This window comes from Ostrea edulis, chromosome 6 (assembly GCF_947568905.1).
Source record: "Ostrea edulis chromosome 6, xbOstEdul1.1, whole genome shotgun sequence".
NCBI lineage: Eukaryota > Metazoa > Mollusca > Bivalvia > Ostreida > Ostreidae > Ostrea > Ostrea edulis.
Genome location: NC_079169.1, coordinates 38,519,666 through 38,542,076, shown reverse-complemented (window position 1 = coordinate 38,542,076; position 22,411 = coordinate 38,519,666). Strand labels below are relative to the sequence as shown.

Here is a 22,411-nt window from a genome sequence, read left to right as displayed (position 1 = left end):
ACATTATACATGTCTTAAATTTGTTGTGAATAATATAAATTTTATGGTCTTTGCTTATTCCATTTTAACAGTATGTAATTGGCAAATGATTTCTCTGCATTTACTTCAAAAGAAACTGCAAATACTTTCATGCACTGACTTGCAAGTATGCAAGAAAAGCTTTTTTCGCATTTTTATCTAAATCATCTAAAATTTAGAATGTTTCACTAGCATACAATAAATATTTTGTAATTTTGAGCAAAACTTGATGTTTTAAAACGTGATTTTATATATTTCTCATTCCCTTTATATTACTATCGGAGATGTGCACTGGTCGAGTCCACCTAGAAAAATCACTCAGGTGTGACAATCACCGTTGGGGTATATACGGGTGGCGTAAATTAGGGTATCAACCTTGCTCCCTATAAAATGAATACCAAACACTATAATATTTCCTGACAGCCAGCCGTACATGCCGAACGCCTCCATCTATTTTATATATTTTATATAATTACAGACCACACATACAACCGATTGCTTTGCTTTTACATATGACAAACTAGGAAAATTGTGCATGAAATGTTTAACTTGACAACATACATGCAATATTCTCCAGCAAAAACAAACATCAGGACCGGCCAGGAAAAAGCTAGAGATAAAATGATATTTACCGATGAAAAACTCTAGTGTGTCCGTTGCCAAATGCCGCTAGATGTTGGGAGTTTGTGAACGAACCTAAAAAAAAATACCAAGAATATAAACAATATAGGCTACATTAAGTTATGAAAGTTTGTTTAACCCATGCAGAACGGCGGCTAGAATACTTTAACAAAACCAGCTCTTAGAAACCCCTTCCTAAGCATTTCTATTGGTCAGAACCTGAATAACATTCATGGATCATGCCACTGTACAGGCTATACCATTTTAAGTACACATAGTGAATACTGCATTTCCCCGCTATACTATCGAAATGCGGGAAAATATAAGTATCAGAGAGAAATATGGCAGATAAGATGAGAAATGTGTACACGTATTATTAATTTATGTCAGCTTTAAGAAAAATAATATACTACTCATTGCACAAGTGTGTAGGCATTGAACAAAGTAAATAATGAAAAGGTCGACATCATGTTTGTACATTTAAGTGTGTAAATTTGAAAGAAAAAAGTAAAAGTATATTACGACTTATCATGTTTCAGTACTTTGTTCATTTAGAGAGAACAACAATCTAATTATTGATTCAGATAATTTGAGATTTTTCTCAGCATCACGTCGGTATGGAATTGTAACTTCTAAACTTAATCCGATATCAAAAATAAATATAATACATGTATACAATTTTGTAAAACATTTGAGTAAATTATTCACATAAAATTTCACGAGTCGAAAGAGATGTGCGTGTGAGACGTGTCCTCATCATCATCCTGTGTGTAAACATAATTGTCATGTGAGACGTGTCCTCATCATCATCCTGTGTGTAAACATAATTGTCATGTGAGACGTGTCCTCATCATCATCCTGTGTGTAAACATAATTGTCATGTGAGACGTGTCCTCATCATCATCCTGTGTGTAAACATAATTGTCATGTGAGACGTGTCCTCATCATCATCCTGTGTGTAAACATAATTGTCATGTGAGACGTGTCCTCATCATCATCCTGTGTGTAAACATAATTGTCATGTGAGACGTGTCCTCATCATCATCCTGTGTGTAAACATAATTGTCATGTGAGACGTGTCCTCATCATCATCCTGTGTGTAAACATAATTGTCATGTGAGACGTGTCCTCATCATCATCCTGTGTGTAAACATAATTGTCATGTGAGACGTGTCCTCATCATCATCCTGTGTGTAAACATAATTGTCATGTGAGACGTGTCCTCATCATCATCCTGTGTGTAAACATAATTGCCATGTGAGACGTGTCCTCATCATCATCCTGTGTGTAAACATAATTGTCTTGTGAGACGTGTCCTCATCATCATCATCATCCTGTGTGTAACCATAATTGTCATATGAAAAGGAGAATAAGAGAAAAAATCATATCATAGTGAAACAACTTGATAAGTCATCACTTTATCACATCATGGATATATTTTGCAAGGCCAACCATAGTAAATGTGAAGTCTATAACTTAATCACTATTGTCGCCCCCCTTTGTTCTGCGTATCAATTGCCTGACATATTGGAAATTATCCATTCTTAAGCAAAACATGTCACTTGTTTTCAAACTTCTTGGACATTCTTTATAGAATTGGACAGTTAAACGTAATAAAAGAATGAATGGTGAAGAACAACAGAACAAAACCTTCTCTTCTAAAAGTGGACAGACACAGTTAACATTTCAAATTCATACACTGAACTTTGTTACACATGTTTTTGACTACTACACCAATCCATTTCATAAGAAATTCCAAAGCAAATCCAAGTTTACCAGAAATTTCAAAGCAAATCCAAGTTTACCTGGAATTTCAAAGCAAATCCAAGTTTACCTGGAATTTCAAAGCAAATTCAAGTTTACCAGAAATTTCAAAGCAAATCCAAATTTACCAGAATTGATGCCCACAATTAAGAATGACTAAAAGTACTTTCAGAAGGTTAATCGGATTGAATATATCTATATATACTTGGTAATGATAATGCAGAGTATGCGATTATGCACTGCGTGATACAGTTGACGTCACAATAGCAATATCAACGACCGGTCCGAAAATCCATATCACATATGATTACCGTCAAGCAAAAACCACCCTTAAGTGAAAAATATCACTTTTTCACTTTTTAAATGTATTAGATAGAGGAATTTCTCCTCTTTCTGTTGATATGTACCATTCCATTACAATCCAATGATAATGACATCAAAAATCCCCATCAAACTTCGTAAAAACTTGCACCGAGTCGTTTGACGTAATGATTTTTGGAAATTTACGTTGTATTTCGTTACGTTTTTTTTACTGTTTTAAATGTAATCAGAATACATGAGTCTAGATTTTTTTTATCATCTGATATATAGGTATACATATATCAACATTCACACAACTATTTAAATTATGACAGATTCAAAATAGGCTAGTTTTTAGAGTTTTTTATTCTTCCTGGGCGTTGGGTGAGGGGGCGACTACATTGTACGTCCTTATACGGGGTCCTGAAAAAAGGGTTAATATGACTCTTGGATGCTGGATGAAATATCTATCCACGCCTGCTTTCAGCAGTTTTAGTTGTGTTCCCGGTGAGTCGGGTACTTCTTTAGCTACAGCAATACCTGTAGAACAAAGTGCACAATATATCGGAGAAATGTAAATCATATATGAGAGTTTAAAATTCAGAAAGAGAAAATTTAGAAATGGACCAGTACCTTGTTTGGGTATGATTAAGGTATGCTTTTTTGTTGTTGAGATGGCCAGTCAGCGAATTAAAGTCGCCGCACCCCTATCCCCTTCACCCCCCCCCCCCACACACACACACACACACACACACATCACCTACATATAATGTATCCCCTCTCAGGATTTGTTTTAACAGCCGAAAAAAAATTTTCGATAACGTCATAATGCACTTAAGGGTGGTTTTCGCTTGACGGTAATCAATTATCAGACCGGCGTGCAAATATGCAAATCAAGTCGGAAATTACGTTTTCGCTAGTAATAAACAGTGTATCAAGGTATTTACTGTAGTAAAACAATATATCAAAGTTTTTACCATACACGTAGTTATAACCAATGCATGTATCAGATTAAGTTTTTTACTGTTGTCAATCAAGTTTTTACCATTATAGTAAATCAAAGTTTTTACCATAGTAAGTTAAGGTAGACAATGTATCAAATATTTTTTTTATATATCTTTAAAGTGTAATAAATGAACCCGCATGTGACAAAAATAGTACCATCATGTAAAATCAGACCTCGAACCCTATATCAGATTATCCCCTCCCCTCCTTCAAAAACACTATACAGTATGTATGTAAAACTTATACGGTACCAATTTTGATGCACCAGATGTACAGTATGTATATAAGATTTATCAATATTTATTTTTAAAAAGTGCAGTACATGATAAATAGAATATTACATGCTAAAATCCATATCATATGTCATATCAGCCCTCGGTCCCCATATCAACCCTCGGGATGACATGGGACCACTCGGGCTGAGATGACATACGATATGGATTTTAGCATGTAATATTCTCTATATATCAAATTTTCGATCACATAATCAAATACCACACCACGAAAAAACGACAAATATTAATAATCTACATTGTTAACAATAATGATGCACTGTTGTACTGAATTGAGAAAAATGGTTTCGTTGTAAGCGTGTTTACAGACGATGGTGTAGAGAATTTGTACCTTGGTCGGGTCGGGAATGAAAAAAAGAATTATTTTTCAAAATCATAGAAATCAGACTTTAGAGAGAAAACTTTCCAAAACAATGTGATTGTGAAATGAAATGGTTGGGAAGATAATGATTTGGAGTAATTAAATATATATATATGATTGATTGATTGATTGGGGTTTTACGCCATTTTGGCAATATTTCAGCCATTTTACGGCGTATATATAATATATATATAAAAAGTTGGGTTTTTTTAAATCACAATGTCCGGTATAAGATATTTTAAGAGAGAAATAAAATGATATAATAAAATAAACAGTACACAAAGTTGAAATTTTAACGCAAGCGCTTTTATTTCATAATCCTCGGGCGTTACATTTTTAAAAAAAAAATTATTTATAACTATCTTAGAATGTAACGCCTGAGGATTAGGAAATGAAAGCGCTTACGTTAATATTTTAACTTTGTGAACTGTTTATTTTATTTATTTATTTATATATATCAAGTGGATATCTACCTAATTCCACAAAAAAACATATAATTACTTGCATAGAGTCTTACACCTAAAACATTTTTTTTTACAGAAAGATGAATGTAAAGGTTCAATTTCAGATGATTTATGAAATTCCCAAACATTTCCATGAAATGTAATACTTCCTTCATTTATCGAAGAGTTGACAACGTCTAAACTTCTAGATATGATTTAAACCAAATATTGTTTGTCAGCTTTTCTCATCTGATTAACGTTAAACTTGCCCTTGATATTCAAACACATTTGTCTATTAACCATATTCTTGGTGAAATAAAATATGAATAAAAAAGAGGCTGTAAAGACTATGAGACGCCTACCTTTTTCTGTGTTTGTCACATTTATGACCGTTTCCAATGCAAGCGTTAGAGTATATAGAATGTTAGAGAGAGAGAGAGAGAGAGAGAGAGAGAGAGAAACTTGTGGGAATGTTTCAATGTTTTTGACAGAGTTGTTGATTTCTCGTTGAAAATCCATCACTTTTAATCCATGCGTTAATCCATTTTCATTGAAGTAGTAGACTAACAACATAAGCTGCTGTTCCACGCACAATGACTTGATTTTGTTACCATTGTACATAGAACGTCAGCTGATATTAAAGTCTAAGTAAATGTATCGAAACACAGAAACAGTTCACTAAATGAACATCACACTCAGCAACTTTCAAACGTTTTGAACTAGATGCGGGGGATTTCCTTTTATTTATAACATACATTCATTACGTATCCACTACTAGGAAGATGCTCGGTTATTTTTAACATTCGACGTACATCATAGCAAAACTGCGCACTCCCCCGAGTAAGTGCGAAGTTTAACGATTATTAACTTCTACACACAAACTTGATACATATGATTAGGGAAGGCGTACCGAACATTATCAATTCTTTCTAGTTCAGTAAAGAAAAAATTGGAGTGACGTTATATTTTGCTTGGTATAGACCATATGGAGTAGATTTGTGTGGGCGATATTCACTACGTAGTACAGGCGTAATCGTTCTAGGACAAATATAGCGGAATCTAATCGATAAGTACAAGCTCTGTTGTATGAATGAAGTCGGTGGGAGTTGTACATTTTCAAATGGTTGTTAAATAAACTGTGTTGTTACGATGTGTTAAAGGAGTGTCTCGTCATTGTTTAAGGAGTGTCTCATCATGTTTTTGGGTTAGTTAACGCCTTTTTGTTCCATTAAATGTGATACGTAATTTCATAGTTTAGTTTCCATTTCAATCCTTAACGTATTTTGTCCTTAAAATTCTGAATGACATACAAGGAATCTGCTGTAGTGATTCTGAATGACATACAATTTTAGGAATCTGTTGTAATGATTCTGAATGACATACAATTTTAGGAATCTGCTGTAGTGATTCTGAATGACATACAATTTTAGGAATCTGCTGTAGTGATTTCCTACAACGCATCTAAACATTATTCAGTTTACATTCAACGAAAGACCAGGTAGTCTTTCTCCCTCGCCATTCCTCCCCCGTAAAACAGGGGCACGGAAAGATAACGGTATAGTGAGACCCCTATCATAGTCAAATTACCCTCACAGAAATCTGCTTTATAGAAGATTTTATCCCGGTTAAGTTTATAGAGGACCATTTTGGTGAAGAAGAAAAAATTAGTATTATTTGAAATGATTGATTGATTGTTTTATGTCCCGTAGAGAATTTTTCACTCATGAATATTGAGGCGTTATTTGAAAAGACATCGTAACTTCTTACGATTGTGAAATCAACCATTACTGTTTCTGGTTATTCCGTTCAATGAGAGAGAGAGAGAGAGAGAGAGAGATGTAATTTTTCCGTAAGCGATTCCAATCTTGTTATTTATGTAATTCAACGCAAGGTTCTATATTGATTTTGCTTCTTACTTTTTACCTCTATAATCAAGGAACTGCATCTTTTGAAACTGTTTAGTTGAAAACAAGACAGTCCAGTCCTGCTATTCACAATTAAACAAGTCATTTTGTAGTCAAATTAAAACCGAAATTCATGGCATAAATTCGGTTGTATATCACAGCATGCATACATACTGTTTTCTCAGTAATCCAATGAAAGAAATCAAACAAGATAATTCAGAGAATTTACCCCCCCCCCCCCCCCCCCCAACTTGAGGACAGAAAAAGAAGGGAAATACCCATTTGTGACATTCACCCTTGATCAAATCACGATTGATTGATTAAATATTCTTTAACGTCCCTCTCGAGAAATGTCTTCTTTATAGAGAATCATTATCTAAATTAAATTTCATTGCAAATGCTCAAATGAGACTAAAGTATTTCATGCAATACATTAATTGATGACCTTAATATTCAACCTTTTTAAATTCAAACTATTTTTTATATATGGTAATATGAGGCGGTACGCAGATATCTTAATAGAAATAAAGTTATGAGAAATAAACCGTTGTCGTTGATCAGAGGGAGAATAACATTGTCATAACACACACACACACACACATATATATATATATATATATATATATATATATATATATATATATATATATATCAGGGTTCGACACTAACGCTTAAACGTTTGCCCGAGCGTAGTAAATTTTGCCCTGGATTACCATTTGTAATAATTGCTAAAAAAATCAATAACCCTGTACGATAAAATTATTTTCAAAGTTCCTTTTTACTTTCATGCAAATTTTCTCTCTACTTTAATTTTTGTAAATACAATACACTGCCGTATTTTGTCGAATATAATACGCATTAGTATTTAATACGCTCCTACAAACTACGTACATGAAAACTGAGGGAAATCGCAGTTTGTGTGAATAATACGCAGAAAAATTCTAACCAAGATATTTTCTTGACTTTATTCTTCGCAGTTAATATTTATAGGTTATAGACTTTGTATGGGAAAATATGACGACTGAGTTTTTTGGCGCGTAAACGGACCGAGCTTGCGAGGTCCGTCCGCTACAAAAAACGAGGTATATAATAACACAGTATTTAATTGGTATATCAATACTTAATTTTAGATTATTTTAAGTTTAAAAACACTTCTAAATAACACATTATCACAGAAAGACCGCGATAATCCGTGTATCTCCGTGAAACAACCGTGGATGTACCGGCAGAAACCGTGATCTTCCGTACGGTCCGTGATCATGTCGGCACCGACCAGGATTTTCCCTAGGGACATACGGGTAGCTACCGTGCTTATTCGTAGAGAAACCGGCGTTCTCCGAGTCTGCATCGTGATGAGACCGTGTTGACAACCGTGTTGGCGTCGGTGGCCGATTGGTTAGGCCGTCAGACTCTTGACGGAAAGGTCGTGGGTTCGAGTCCTGGCCGCGGCAGGGCTGACGTTGTGTCCTTGGGAAAGGCACTTTACATGAATTTCCTCACTCCACCCAAGTGTAAAAGGGGTACCTGGCTATAGACAGTGAAAGATATTGTTAGAATGTTAGTGCTCTAGCGCTTGTAATGGCAGCTTGCACTGTATGCTTCCTAGGAGGCTGAGAAAGTTCTAGATTGATATAAGGTCTGCCGGGGTAATAATGTACATTGATAATTGTAAAGCGCTTTGAGCAGCATACGCTGGATAAGGCGCTATATAAAACCAATCATTATTATTCATTATTATTATTACGACGTCACATAACCCAAAGACGTCGGATCACCCCGGATGACTAGAATTCCGTGAATGTGTGAAAGGGGCTTAATCTCCTAAGGGAGAAAATAAAGAATGAATGAAAGTAAATTCGAACCCAAGCGATAAAATTGCCTGTGATCTGGGAATATGCGATTTTCTTTTGCAGTAAACGACGCGCGACTGACCTAATTTACTTATCGGAGAGTTATGTGTGAAGACATGAAGATATTTCACTGCCATCTCCAAATAATGGTATCGTAGGAAAATCTCGTGCTTTGCTGAAATTAACATTATTCCAAGATTACCGTTAATAAAAAGAAATACTGCGCTGTGTCCAAATTGTTGTGCTTTGTTGAGAACTTGCATTATTTCCACAAATATTTCTAGTGTTATTATATACTTTCAATTTCATCTCTTCTCTGTTCTTTAAAAGTTTGCGGGCATATATCACACGATATATGCCCGGAAACATTCCGGCCCGCAAACATTACGTCACAATCAATACACAAGCAAATTACTACGTATTGATATACCAATTAAATACTTGTAAATAAGTAATACAAACTAAATACTCATATAAAATACATGTACATATTACTAACCAGTACTGCACGTTTTCTATTACTGAAGTATAACCAGAGTTATCTTTCTTTAGAATAAGAGTTGTCTTTAGTGTTTTATTCATTCAAGACAAGTATAGGCAGAGGACTAGTGTAAAGGTCAGTAGTCTTTGATTGGTCACTGTAAGTATTCCTGGAATTTTATTGGAAGGTCTTGAAGGTCAAAGTTCTGGCGAGTTTTATTCTGTAAATTTAACTCACTTTGAAGTTAGCAGTCAGAGAGATGATTTGCTATTTATATCTAAGAATTGAAGGAAATTGGACAATCTGTTGAAGACCTTGAAAGTAAGTTCTTTCTTTGATAATTTCCATTTACAATTCTAGAGTATTGTAGTAGTCACGTTTGGTGCCGTTGACCACCCCTGAATTTGCAGGTTGTCCTGCCAGGGGCGAAATGAACCTGGGTTGATATTGAAAGACAATCATAAAATTATAATTGATCTTAAGGAGGGAGGAATGTAGTAATTAGGGCTATACAGACCGTTGATATCGGCCTGGATAGCACAGTGGTTCGAGCACCTGACTAGTAATGCAGGGGTCCCGGGTTCGATTCCCGGTCCAGCCAAACATTTTCTCCTCTCTTCTTATACTACAGTATGAATGGAAGTATGAAAATGATGAGTTATAGTTATACATGTATAGCTCTTATCCTTAGACGAATTTGACTCCAATTTTTTTGGTACGCTATTTTTCCCTATAATAGCTCTAAAACTTCATTGTTGTTTCGGATTTCAAACATTTCGGTTGAGCATCACTGAAGAGACATTATTTGTCGAAATGCGCATCTGGTGCATCAAAATTGGTACCGTATAAGTTTTACATGTATACAAGAGAAAGAGAGTAATGATCAAATATAAATGTATCAATAGTTTTTAAAATAAATTACACTGATATGAAATGAATGCTATGTATCAGTAGATATGATAATATCAGCCTTGATGTAAGACATTATTATATATGTTTACATAAAGTGTGAATGTGTGTATTATTATACACAGGTCTGATGTGTTGTAAATACACCATGGACATGGTTCCAATTCTTTCTTTTGCCTGAATCCACAATTCGGTAACAATTGTAATTATTGCTTATGATATTGTATATTAGCATTGTATATATACTCATAATTGAGATTTATTACATTCAATCTATTTTGCTTGAGTAAAATAAAAGTTATTTCTATTACATAGTACAGATTAATTCAGTGTAATGGAATTATTTTATTACCTATGATAAATGTAAGATATCTAGATTTTATCATAACAATGTGATAATTTATTTATGTTAATACTGTAATTGATAGGCTGTTATATGTTTTGTAGGGTGTATATATATTATATTCATCTTCAAGATCACAAATATAGAACCTAACGAAAAAATCAACTGTGTTGTATCTGCATTAATACCACACGGTTACACAAGTACATGAAAGTATTTGCAGTTTCTTATGAAATAAATGTAGAGAAATCATTTGCCAGAATGGAATAAGCAAAGACCATAAAATTCATATTATTCACATCAATTCTTGCAAAATACAGTTGGATATGCATAATATGTAATGCACATAGCATACTTGCCAAAAACAAAAACAAAAATCAAATGCGGACATCTATTCAACAGACCTGAGATGTGTACTTACCGAAAATGTTTGATTTTCTTTATTCTGATAAATCCACGAAACAAAATGGTGCACTCCATTTGAATCTCGACAGAACTTTACAACACGCTGTCATTCCATTAATATACCGACTGCGATACACTTCATCCGTACCAATCAGGATGTCTTCAATCAGGGGAGATATGAGAGTCGAATATTTTTCCTGAATCGAATGCTTGATTGGTCAGGGGCTTTGCAGTTTATATGAATCAAGAATCTGATCATGCACGTACATATACACTGAGCATCTGGTTGGATATATCGCTTGCACAATTCAAAATTTATCGATAATTCAGGGTTTGACACTAAGGCACGTCCGACCGACCGAGTCTACTAAATGATGGGTCCGGTCGGGTAAAATGTCGATTTACTAGTCCGACTGGTCGTGTTGAAAAAATAAACAAGAAACTTTAAAACAATAAGATTGTAAAGAGTTTGTGAGCAATTTTGAACCGCGTGATGGCATAATCTTTATTTTTATTTCTAATACATAAGTCGCGATCGGAAGTGATGTTTTAAGACATCTGCTCGATGATGGGTGTAAAGTTATGTTTCGGATAAATAGATATAAATTGAATTCATTTTAAAAAAAAAACCAACGTTTATTTGAATTAAATGTAAGAAAGTGTTTATCAAATTAATAAATTACGTTGTAAAGAGCCATTTTTCGGTGTTGACAGATGTGCGGGAATGTCTCTATATTCAAATACGACGTCTCGTCCTCAAGGAAAGATGTCCCAAGAAAGAAAAGGAAAAGGTTGGGAAGAAACAAAGCAGGGCTTATGAAATAGAAATTTTAAAAAAACCGGTTGAGATCATTTTATTCTAAATGGACTAAAGAATTCCCGTGTCGAGTAGAATTTAACGAAACAGAAAATGTGTTTGAAAATTAAAGCATATTAAATTGATTGACGAGACTGATGTTTTTGAGACAATCAAATAAGGATTAGTTCAAACTTAACGTTTGTCATTAGAAGTAAGTAATTAAATATGGAGAAACTATCACTTTTTCTGTACAGCTGGTCAGGGCTAGTGGATGTAAGGTCAGGTCTAGTAAAATTCATTTGAAGTAGCCCGACTGGTCTAGTGCTCAAAAAAGTATATGTCAAACCCTGGATAATTACATACAAACTTAGATATATAAATCAGAGATCATTCTGCCCTTTGCTTAGTTAACCAACACTAACACCAACGGAACACAACTCTTAAGTACGACCCAGCTTTATTCCTCCAAAATACAGTGAGAGTGTGTGTACATACATGTGCGTGCGAGTGAGAGTGCGGTAAGAAGCTACAAATTAACAAATAGCTTGTATACATATGTAAATACAATGTTACACATTTCATAGGCCTATGAATGGTGAAGATACCAAACAGTGATCAATCTCATAACTCCTATAAGCAATACAAAATAGATAGTTGAGCAAACATGGACCCCTGGATACACCAGAGGTGGGATCAGGTACTTAGGAGTAAGCATCCCCTGTCGACCGGTCACACCCACCGTTAGCCCTATATCCTGATCAGGTAAACGGAGTTATCCGTAGTTAAACTACAGAAATTACCCCAACTCTATAAAACAGGTTTACGAATTCTCAAAAGTATCACAATGTTTACACTTTCTCAAAAATGAAAAATTTCAAAGGTGAGCTTTTACATGTATATGCAACTTACAACATTATGATTATGTATAAATTCAATCAATTAATATAACCAATTATATAGAAACAAGTATTAACTTACATGGTGGCTTGGTTAGATGTACATGCGTACATATGTATATCCGAGTGACATTGTCTAAGTGGCAGTAAACTTTGCACGAACTGAATCTCCCGTCGTAGGAGGTAATGAATAAAAGAATTTCGAATCCGATCAAATTAAACAACAATTTGGTTACAGCACACTCCCCGTATAATATATTAAAAACTATTACTATACAAATGTTTAAAATAACAGACAATGTGCAGCGGAACGCTATCACAATTACAATATATTTGACCAAAATATCGGGTCACTTGATGAAACATCGAATTCGATTGAACCTAGTTTTATCATCATGGAACATGGAATGTTAAGATATAACAGAACATACTGTTCAAACACAATGGAACACTAAAAGTTGACACGTATAATCTAAATAATTGAATATATGCTGTACGCTTTAGAAAACCTTACACTTGATGGACCATCAAATCATTTTTAATATCTTGGACCATGATGAGTAATTATATGTATATAGAAAATACTATGGAACATAGAATTTATGGAACACGACTAAAAATTACAATGGATCACTGTAATAAATCTAGAACATGTGACATTCACTTTCATTTTAATAACTTAATATTGTATCATAAGTATGATATTATTGATTATAGAAAGTAACACAGTTACAGAACCATGGAACACGGATTTCACACACAATCCTGGAACACAAATAATAATCATAGAACACGATTTCACAAATCAGCTGACATGGAACACGATATCACAAATTATCATGGAACACGATCTGGTGTTCAACACCATTTTACAACACGGTCAATGCGGGATTCACAGCGAGCTCGTTTGTAGAACCATCTCGCTGATCGGACGCGTGTAGGTCACATTTTGTCCATCTTTACATATATACGGACGCGAGCTTTACGGACTTGCCATCGCTGCTCTAAAGGTTTATATCATCACACCAAGGGGACAATTTGAGCGATTCTTTGTTGCATTGTTTAGTACAATCACGTCACCAGTTTTCAAATTTGGACGATCATCTCTCCGTTTGCGTCGTTTTTGAAAGTTCTGTGAATCTCCAGTGTTTCCAGAATTTGTCGGAAAGGACTTGTACATGTTTCCACTGTGCTCGATTTATATCTTCTATGTCTAAACTTTCTGGTAGGACAGGTAAGTAGTTAACTTTTCCAGTTAACAACATTGCAGGACTTAGAATGAACGTCGATTCCGGATCGGAGGAAATCTGCACCAAAGGTCTTGAGTTTAAAATTGAGCACACTTCTGCCATGAAGTCATGATGAAGGTCGTCAAAGTTTCATGTGTTAACTGTTTAGCTTTTGAATCAAGTAGCATAAAATCGAGAACCCTTCATATGAGATCGATCATGCGCTCTTATGAACCTTCCATGTGGGAAGAATGTGGGGCATTAAATATCCACACAGCTCCAGTTTCATTCAAATGTTTGCTGATTGGTCAATCCTCTACATTTTCAGTTTGCAAACCAAGTTCTTCTGTTGCACTGAAGAAATTTGTACCTCTGTCGGATAACTCCACCACGTGTTTTTCTAGTTACCACTTTCCATGAGCCGAATGTATCCACACTCCGATTGATGCAAAAGGAGTGACTATTGTAAATCTATCGCTTGGTAAATCGGCCAACTTTTGATGTTAAAGTTTGCCGCGAAGTTTTTTGCAGGTATAACAGTTGTGAATGAACGAGGATACCATTCTTTTTGCAACAATCAGCCAGAATATATTGCCTCGTAGTGCTCCTTCGGTAATATATCTTTCTTGATGTCTTACAGATTCATGGAAGTGTCTGATAAGAAGTACTGCAATGTGGTAATTTTTTGGAACTATGATTGGATTGATTTCTCCTGTAGGCAACACATCTTTCTTATTGTTGAGTCGTCCGCTGACTCTCAGTAAATCGGTTAGACTGTCTAACATAGGACAAAGTTCTAAAATAGAATTGCTCTTTGGTAAAGTCCTTTTTTCTTCAAGACACTGAATTTCATCATAGAAACTTCACGCAACACAAATTTTTCTGTTTCTTGACACGACTGGACACTCACTCTCTCTGCAGAAATGCCATCCAGAAAATGTGTTGTTTACGTTTATGAACTTATCAGAGTTTTCCATTTTGAAAATTTTTCATAACGGTCAGTCAAAGGCTTCTTTGACGTATTTACTGATGTTTTTATGACCTTGACATCTGGACAAATCTCTTTGTCGTTTTCTGGGTCAACTAGGGGGTAGTGAGAAACTGAGGTTGTCTCATTATCTGTATGTTGTTTGAAAAGCCAATGAGGTCCTTATAACCATTCACTTTGTGATAACATGTTCACATGATAAATTTCCTCATGTTGCACAGTCAGCTGGATTTTCACTAGAGGGGCCATAATTCCACTGATCATCAGAAGTTGTTTTCAGAATTTTATACACATGATTTGACACATATTTGTAATAACGTTTGGTTTGGTTATGGAGATATCCAAGGACAACTTAACTGTTTGTATAGTATTTCACAACATTTGGTTTGACGTCTAACTGTTCCAAAACATTGTGTCCAATTTCTGCAGCAAGAACTGCTCCACATTATTCTAATCTTGGAATAGTATGTCCTTTAGTTGGTGCTAATTTTGTTTTTCAAAGAATAAATCCAAGGTGACATCTGTCGACATCTGTGACTTTTAGATATGCGGTCGCTTGTTCTGATGCATCCGAAAAAACATGCAGTTCTACATTGCTGACACAACTCAAAGATACAGGTGAATACATCCGTGGAATTCTTAGTTCATGTAAATACTCCAAGGGTGTTTTCTACTCTTTCCACTTGGAGTCAAAAGAGAAAGGTAACGGCTGATCCCAGTCGATACCGGCTGATCCCAGTCGATACCAGTTGTTTCTCGGAGAAGGATTTTTCCAGCAACAGTGACAGGTGAAAGAAATCCAAGTTGGTCAAAAATGCTATTTAGAAACGAAAGCATTCCTCTTCGTGTGCTTGGTTTTTCACCTTGTTGAATTTGGAACAGAAACGTATCGGTATTTAAGTCCCATGAAAAACCAAGGCTATGTTGAACGGGTAACACGGAGTTATTTTCCCCGAACTTGAATGTCCTTAAGATTCTTATTCAGGTCATCTTCACAAAGGCTGTTCAAAATTTCTGTCATTTGAAGCAATCTTGTGTAGACGAATTTTGCCAGTGTCTCGTAGAGCTGTTTAAGTTCGAATGATCAAGTCCAAGACTTTTTCACGAGATGATAATGACACTAATCCGTCGTCAACATAAAAGTCTTTGTGCACAAAATAGTTGACATCAGAACCATAAAGATTTTCACATTCTTCTGCAATTTTCCTAAGGCCGTAAGTGGCAATAGCAGGAGACGGTGCATTACCAAAGATGTGTACGCACATGCGATACTCAATGAGGGAAAGTTTTGGATTATTGTCTTTATGCCAGAAAAACTTAAGAAAGTCTCTGTGTTCTTAACATAAAACTGGTTAGAACATGTGTTCAATGTTTGCAGTAACTGCATAATGGTCCTTACGGAAGCCAATAAGGATTCCAAGGAGACTGTTTCCAAGATTCCTTCGTATATGGCGGACAAGATGAAAACTCCTCTGACTTAATTAGGTTTCTTTGGGTGATACACGCCAAAAATAGGTAAGTACCATACTCCCTTAGTTGTATCTGGGCTGAGAGTAGGAGCAACTTCAGCAGCACCACTGTCAAACACTTTCCTCATGAATTCAATGAAATGAGACGTTTTCACTTTGTCCTTCTGTAAACTAGTATCTAGAATTTGGACTTTTCCCCATGCTTGAGAACGGTTATTTGGCATAACAGGCCTTGGCGAACAAAATGAAATGGAGCAATCCATTTACCATTTTCATCTCTGTGGAATTCTTCATCCTTCAGGGTAAGAAGCGGTTTTCCGTAGATAATCCAATCTTATCGTCGTCAAATTAAACAACAATATGGTTACGTCACAGGGATAGTGATCGGAAATATACATCTAGGTGAAAATACGGGTATTACATTCGCAATCCAAAATAAACAATTAGTTACACAAATGATATATAAAAGGAAAAAATTCGTTGTCTCTTTGGGAATCACATAATTATTTACGGTCACCTTGCATGTAGATATTTATTGATTGAACAGGAGAGAGAGAGAGAGAGAGAGAGAGAGAGTGTGTGTGTGTGTGTGTGTGTGTGTGTGTGTGTGTGTGTGTGTGTGTGTGTGTGTGTGTGTGTGTGTGTGTGTGTGTTAAAATATTACCCTTGGGTCATATCAGGCGACCATTTCTGTATCAATTAATCTTTCAGTCCTTGTTTAACTGAATTTGTAATCCATTTCACCATGAGGATACCCTTTTCATTCTAAACATTAGAAAATCCACAAGAATCAAAAATGTTTAAGGTACTTGTTGTGACCTTCGGGTAATGACTGAGGTGGTTTACGGAAAACTAGACAACGTTGTTAAGCCCCTTCTATGTGCAATGATGAATGTGGATCGGCCAATGTTAAAGGTTGTACAGAGACTCTACTGTGAATATCTTATATACTGTGTAAGTGGTATCATGGCTGAAAGTGTGGACTCCAACGTGAACAATGTCAAAAATACAAATGACACCAAAACAATTTGACGGGGGTACCTTTTGAAGTCAATCAATCTTTGGGTCAAATGTTATCTGACGTGTTTCATACCGATTGTTGGGCCATTCTTGGCACGCTGATTTTCGCTGTGGATTGTTCCGTTTGCCTGATCAAAATATAGGCCCCACGGCGGGTGTGACCGGTCGACAGGGGGTGTTTATTCCTCCTAGGCACCTGATCCTACCTCTGGTATATCCAGGGGTCCGTGTTTGCCCAACTATCTATTTTGTATTGCTTATACGAGTTATGAGATCGATCACTGTTGGTTATCTTTACCTTTCAACTGGCCTTACGTTTGGAAAAGATTTTAAAAAGAATGTCGTGTTTTTAGAATAATTGTAATTGACTGCCACGAATAGCTGAGCTAATGGCGGTTTACGTGGAGACAACCTAAAGAGAACAAGAATTTTGTAACACTTTACATATTTAATGAAATTAATAATCAAGTTACAAGTATAAAAATAAGATGCTGATTGGTATGGTTTGTCACTACTGGTTTGCCCTTCATACACTCCGTCCCTGTGACGTGTTCTACAAGAAACGGTCCCTGGTTTGTCACTACTGTTTTGTCCTTTACACACTCCGTCCCTGCTACAAGACGTGTTCTACGAAGAAACTATCCCTTCAAACACACACACGTCTTACGGTCCACAGGTAGGACACCACACATAAACGAGCTCCTCGGGATAGCAGGTTGTTGGGAAATCACAAGAAGGAATACACAGGCGGACAGGACCTATTCCAACATACACCAACAAATACATTATACAACATGAAACAAGCATTGAGGCTTTACACGTACATATGGTACTACTCATTATCACATTTTAGATAATGATACTGTCTTGGTAAGACATACAAAATACACTAACACTTAGTTACTCATAAGACTTAATACACAAATTTCATACATAATGGCCTCGTTGCGCATTACCACAAAGAAGGACAAACTTGTAAGTTTATGACCGTATATGCACACCATACTTACAACATTCAAACACGTTTCTAAACATAGAAAGTAACTTAATATATCAAAATAGACATGCTTAAACTAATGAGAAATGCCATAACTGGGTGTTTTAGGACAAATGAATGAAATTAAGAGAAAACTAGTTCTAAATGTAACGGGGACCGTTACATATGTTCCCCAAACCTCCCCCAATTAAAAAGTGATGTCTTTGTGAATCTATAGCAAAAAATCATTTTATTTTAGCCTATAATTACATGTAGTACGTTCAATACGGTCATTTCAGTACCAAGAAATGAAATAAAGCGTTGCACGTGCATACACGCGCACACGTGTATGATTCCGAATTTTTGTTGATGTCGTTCAACAGGCATTTGTATCATATATCTACAGTATGAATTTCATAACGTTTCCACCACATATAAGAAAGTTATAGCGATTTTAAAATCGTCCAATCAGAATTCCGCACACGTGCATGCACGTGCTGAGCAATAATTCTAACACAGCAATTTGTAAGGAGTACCAAGATACATCTAAACCCCTAATATCAATAGAATTTGGTGAAAAACAAAAACGTTATCGTCCTTTAAAAAATAAACATTTGAAAAACGTTGCACGCGCATGCGCGTGTGCGTTGGCATTTTTTGTTATACCAATATATAGATACACATATTGTCTACGTATGCTGTAAATATCAACTCATTCGCTTCATAAATAAGATAGTTACAAACGTTTTAGTACTATCCAATCAAAATAAAGTGCACGTGCATGCGCGTGGAAATTGGTAATTTTGACCATGCAAATCAGTTAAGGGTCTCAATATCTACCTATGATATGAATATCAAGCCATTTTAATGAACAACAAAAAAGTTTGACTGATTCCAAAGTTAGTGTACAAAGTTTGTAATGCACGTGCACGCCCATGTATGCGCGTGTAGACAAAATAACTATTATTTTTCATATCTACAAATGATATACTACCATCCTATTTAGGTTTCATATCGATCCCTTTAAAATTCTGATTTTCCATTTTTTGTACCAAAATTGCAGTGCACGTGCGCGCGCGTGCATGCACGTGCAGACAAAATGACTATCACTGTGCACATCTACAAACACTATACTATCACTATAGTTTCATATCGATCCCTTTTGTAGTTTCTGAGAACACTACCGGACAAAAAAGTACCGGAGAAAAAGAATAATAACTAGATACTCATTACTAGTAATGAGTAGGTCTTCCGTTTGAACACTTCCGTTACACAGCTTTCTGTTCTTACGAGAATCATTCAAATATATCAGAGAATGCCTTTTTAAGACATAAGAGGTGTGTTTATGAAGTTGTCACCCATTTCTCGTAACTTCCGGTGACGGCCGGAAGTAATATTCAGATGTGTCTTCCCATAAACCACAGCGACTCTCTATTGTCTATATTCCCTGAAAGTTTCACGTCTCTATTTGAAAGAGTTCTCAAGAAAAAGAAGCAAATAAAAGAAAGGAAAAGTAGTGGCTTACTACCGACCGGAAGTGAATTTTGAAAAATAAAATTGTCTTAACTTTAGATCTTGATACTGTTCTTAAGATATTTGAAAATCATATCAAACACTTGAAATGTAAACGAGATTTATGGGGGGGGGGGCACAAAGACGAAAGGTATAAGAGTATTTTATCGAGAAACCGGAAGTAGGCGTTTTGACAACCGACGGGGTCAACATTCTTTGAATACTCTGAAAGAGTGTAGCGTAGTGTAGGTTTCAATTTAAAAGAAAAAGTTTGAAATTAGTGATTCTTTCAATCACTTCCGGTTATGACCGGAAGTGTTAACAAAAACAAATCAATGTGTATGCACTATGCAATCGAGAGATCTATAATACCTAAAAGTTTCATTTGTTCCTCTTTAGTCGTTTTTGAGATTACCTCCGGACAAGATGATTTTTTGAAAAATGGAAATTGGACATATCTTACGAACGAAAGTAGATTTTGTATAAATGAAAGATCGTGTCTGAGGGTACTACAATTCTCTATCATCTCCATAATTTGCAAGAAAATCCATTTAGACATCTTTCAAAAATCGTGTTGAAAAAATTTGAATATAGTAAATTTTTCAACCACTTCCTGTTGAAACCGGAAGTGACGTACACTCATATACAAAATATGTTTAAGATGGACTATCGCTAATCTATAATCCCTGCAAGTTTCAAGTGTATATCTATCCTCGTTCCGGAGATATCAGGGAAATAAAGTCTGAATTTGTCCACACCATATCTAACGACCGGAAGTGAATTTTACAAAAATATTGTACGTTACTCTAGACATTTATAGTGACTATAATATATGTAAAACTCAACTCATTAACTTGTTTCATGACCGAGATTTATGGCACTGAAAAATGAGAGAATGATTGGTCTTTCTTTGATATAACCGGAAGTTGGAGATTCAACTTCCGGTGGGGTCAACACTTTTTAAGAATTAGAACGAGATCTAGTAAACTGATATAGGTTTCAATTTGAAAGAAAAAAGTTTGAAATTCGTGATTCATTTAATCACTTCCGGTGACGACCGGAAATGACGGCGACAAAAAATAATACGTGCATGCACCATAAAAAAATAGATCTATCATACCTGAAAGTTTCATTTGATTATCTTTAGTGGTTTTCAAGTTTACCCCCCGGACAAAGTTGCTTTTAAAAACCGGAAAATCGGACGTATCTCACGAACGGAAGTGAATTTTGAAAAAATGAAAACAGTGCGTGGAGGTACCATCGTTTTCTATAATCTGTAAAACTTTCAGGAAAATCCATACAACGGTCTCAGAGACGAAAGGGGAAAAAATAATAATAACTAGACACTCATTACTGGTAATGAGTAGGTCTTCCGTTTGAACACTTCCGGTACACAGCTTTCTGTTCTTACGAGAACCATTCAAATATATCAGAGAATGTGCCTTTTCAAGACATGAGAGGTGTGTTAATGAAGTTTTCACCCATTTCTCGTAACTTCCGGTGACGGCCGGAAGTAATATTCAGATATGTTTTCCCATAAACCACAGCGACTCTCTATTGTCTATATTCCCTGAAAGTTTCACGTCTCTATTTGAAAGAGTTCTCAAGAAAAAGAAGCAGACTAAATAAAGAAAAAGTAGTGGCTTACTACCGACCGGAAGTGAATTTTGAAAAATAAAATTCTCTTAAGTCTAGATGTTGATACTGTTCTTAAGATATATGAAAATCATATCAAACACTTGAAATATAAACGAGATTTATGGGGGACACAAAGACGAAAGGTATCAGAGTGTTTTTTCGAGAATCCGGAAGTAGGCGTTTTGACTACCGACGGGGTCAACATTCTTTGAATACTTTGAAAGAGACTTAATAAACTGGTGTAGGTTTCAATTTAAAAGAAAAAGTTTGAAATTAGTGATTCTTTCAATCACTTCCGGTTACGACCGGAAGTGATAACGAAAAACAAGTTAATGTACATGCACTATACAATCGAGAGATCTATAATACATGAAAGTTTCATTTATTCCTCTTCAGTCGTTTTTGATATTACCCCCGGACAAGATGATTTTTTGAAAAATGGAAATCGGACATATCTTACGAACGGAAGTAGATTTATAAAAATGATATATCGTGTCTAAGGGTACTACAATTCTCTATCATCTTCATAATTGGCAAGAAAATCCATTGAACCATCTCTGAGAAACCGTGTTGAAAAAATTTGAATGTAGTAAATTTTTCAACCACTTCCTGTTGAAACCGAAAGTGACGTACACTCATATACAAAATATTTTTGTTGTGTTCACGAATTGGTTGAAGTACGACTTGTTTAATATGTAGCCTGATATTTGCGGGTTTACGGTTTTGGTTTATTTAGTACAATTATTATCCATGCTGGCGCAGGATGCCGCGCTCATTTGCAGCAACAGTTTTTCCATGATTGTCCATTATCCGGCCGAGAGCACACTGTAAGCATTTATAAATGATTTATTTGAATTTGTATAATGATTTTGTAGCATGTGTCATTCGCTTTTTTGTGCATTTAGGTTGTGTATGTCAACTCGTTTCTATAAATAGAAGATTCTAGTTCACTGTGTATAATTTCACATTGGTACGTGTGTGTAGTTTACTATATGTGATCTCCTTACTATTAATTCAACATTACAAGTATCCTACATGTGTTTGCTTGGAATTCAGATGTTTGTTAAGTCAAATAGTTGGCAATATTGTTTTAAATGTAAATTTGATGCATGTATGTAGAATTCATTGTCTAGTATCAGTTGATTTTATGTACATGTTTGTTTGTTTGTATCTTGTAGCTTTTCACC

General features: G+C 35.4%; 1 long non-coding RNA gene across 1 annotated transcript; it reads right to left on the bottom strand.

Moving 5' to 3' along the window:
• Positions 1 to 427: 427 nt before the first annotated feature.
• LOC130046753 (uncharacterized) lies at positions 428 to 5,416 on the bottom strand. Its single transcript, XR_008795753.1, has 2 exons — positions 5,168 to 5,416; positions 428 to 1,973 (listed from the first exon to the last, which is right to left on the bottom strand). It is a non-coding gene; the product is annotated as an uncharacterized LOC130046753 (long non-coding RNA).
• Positions 5,417 to 22,411: the final 16,995 nt, after the last annotated feature.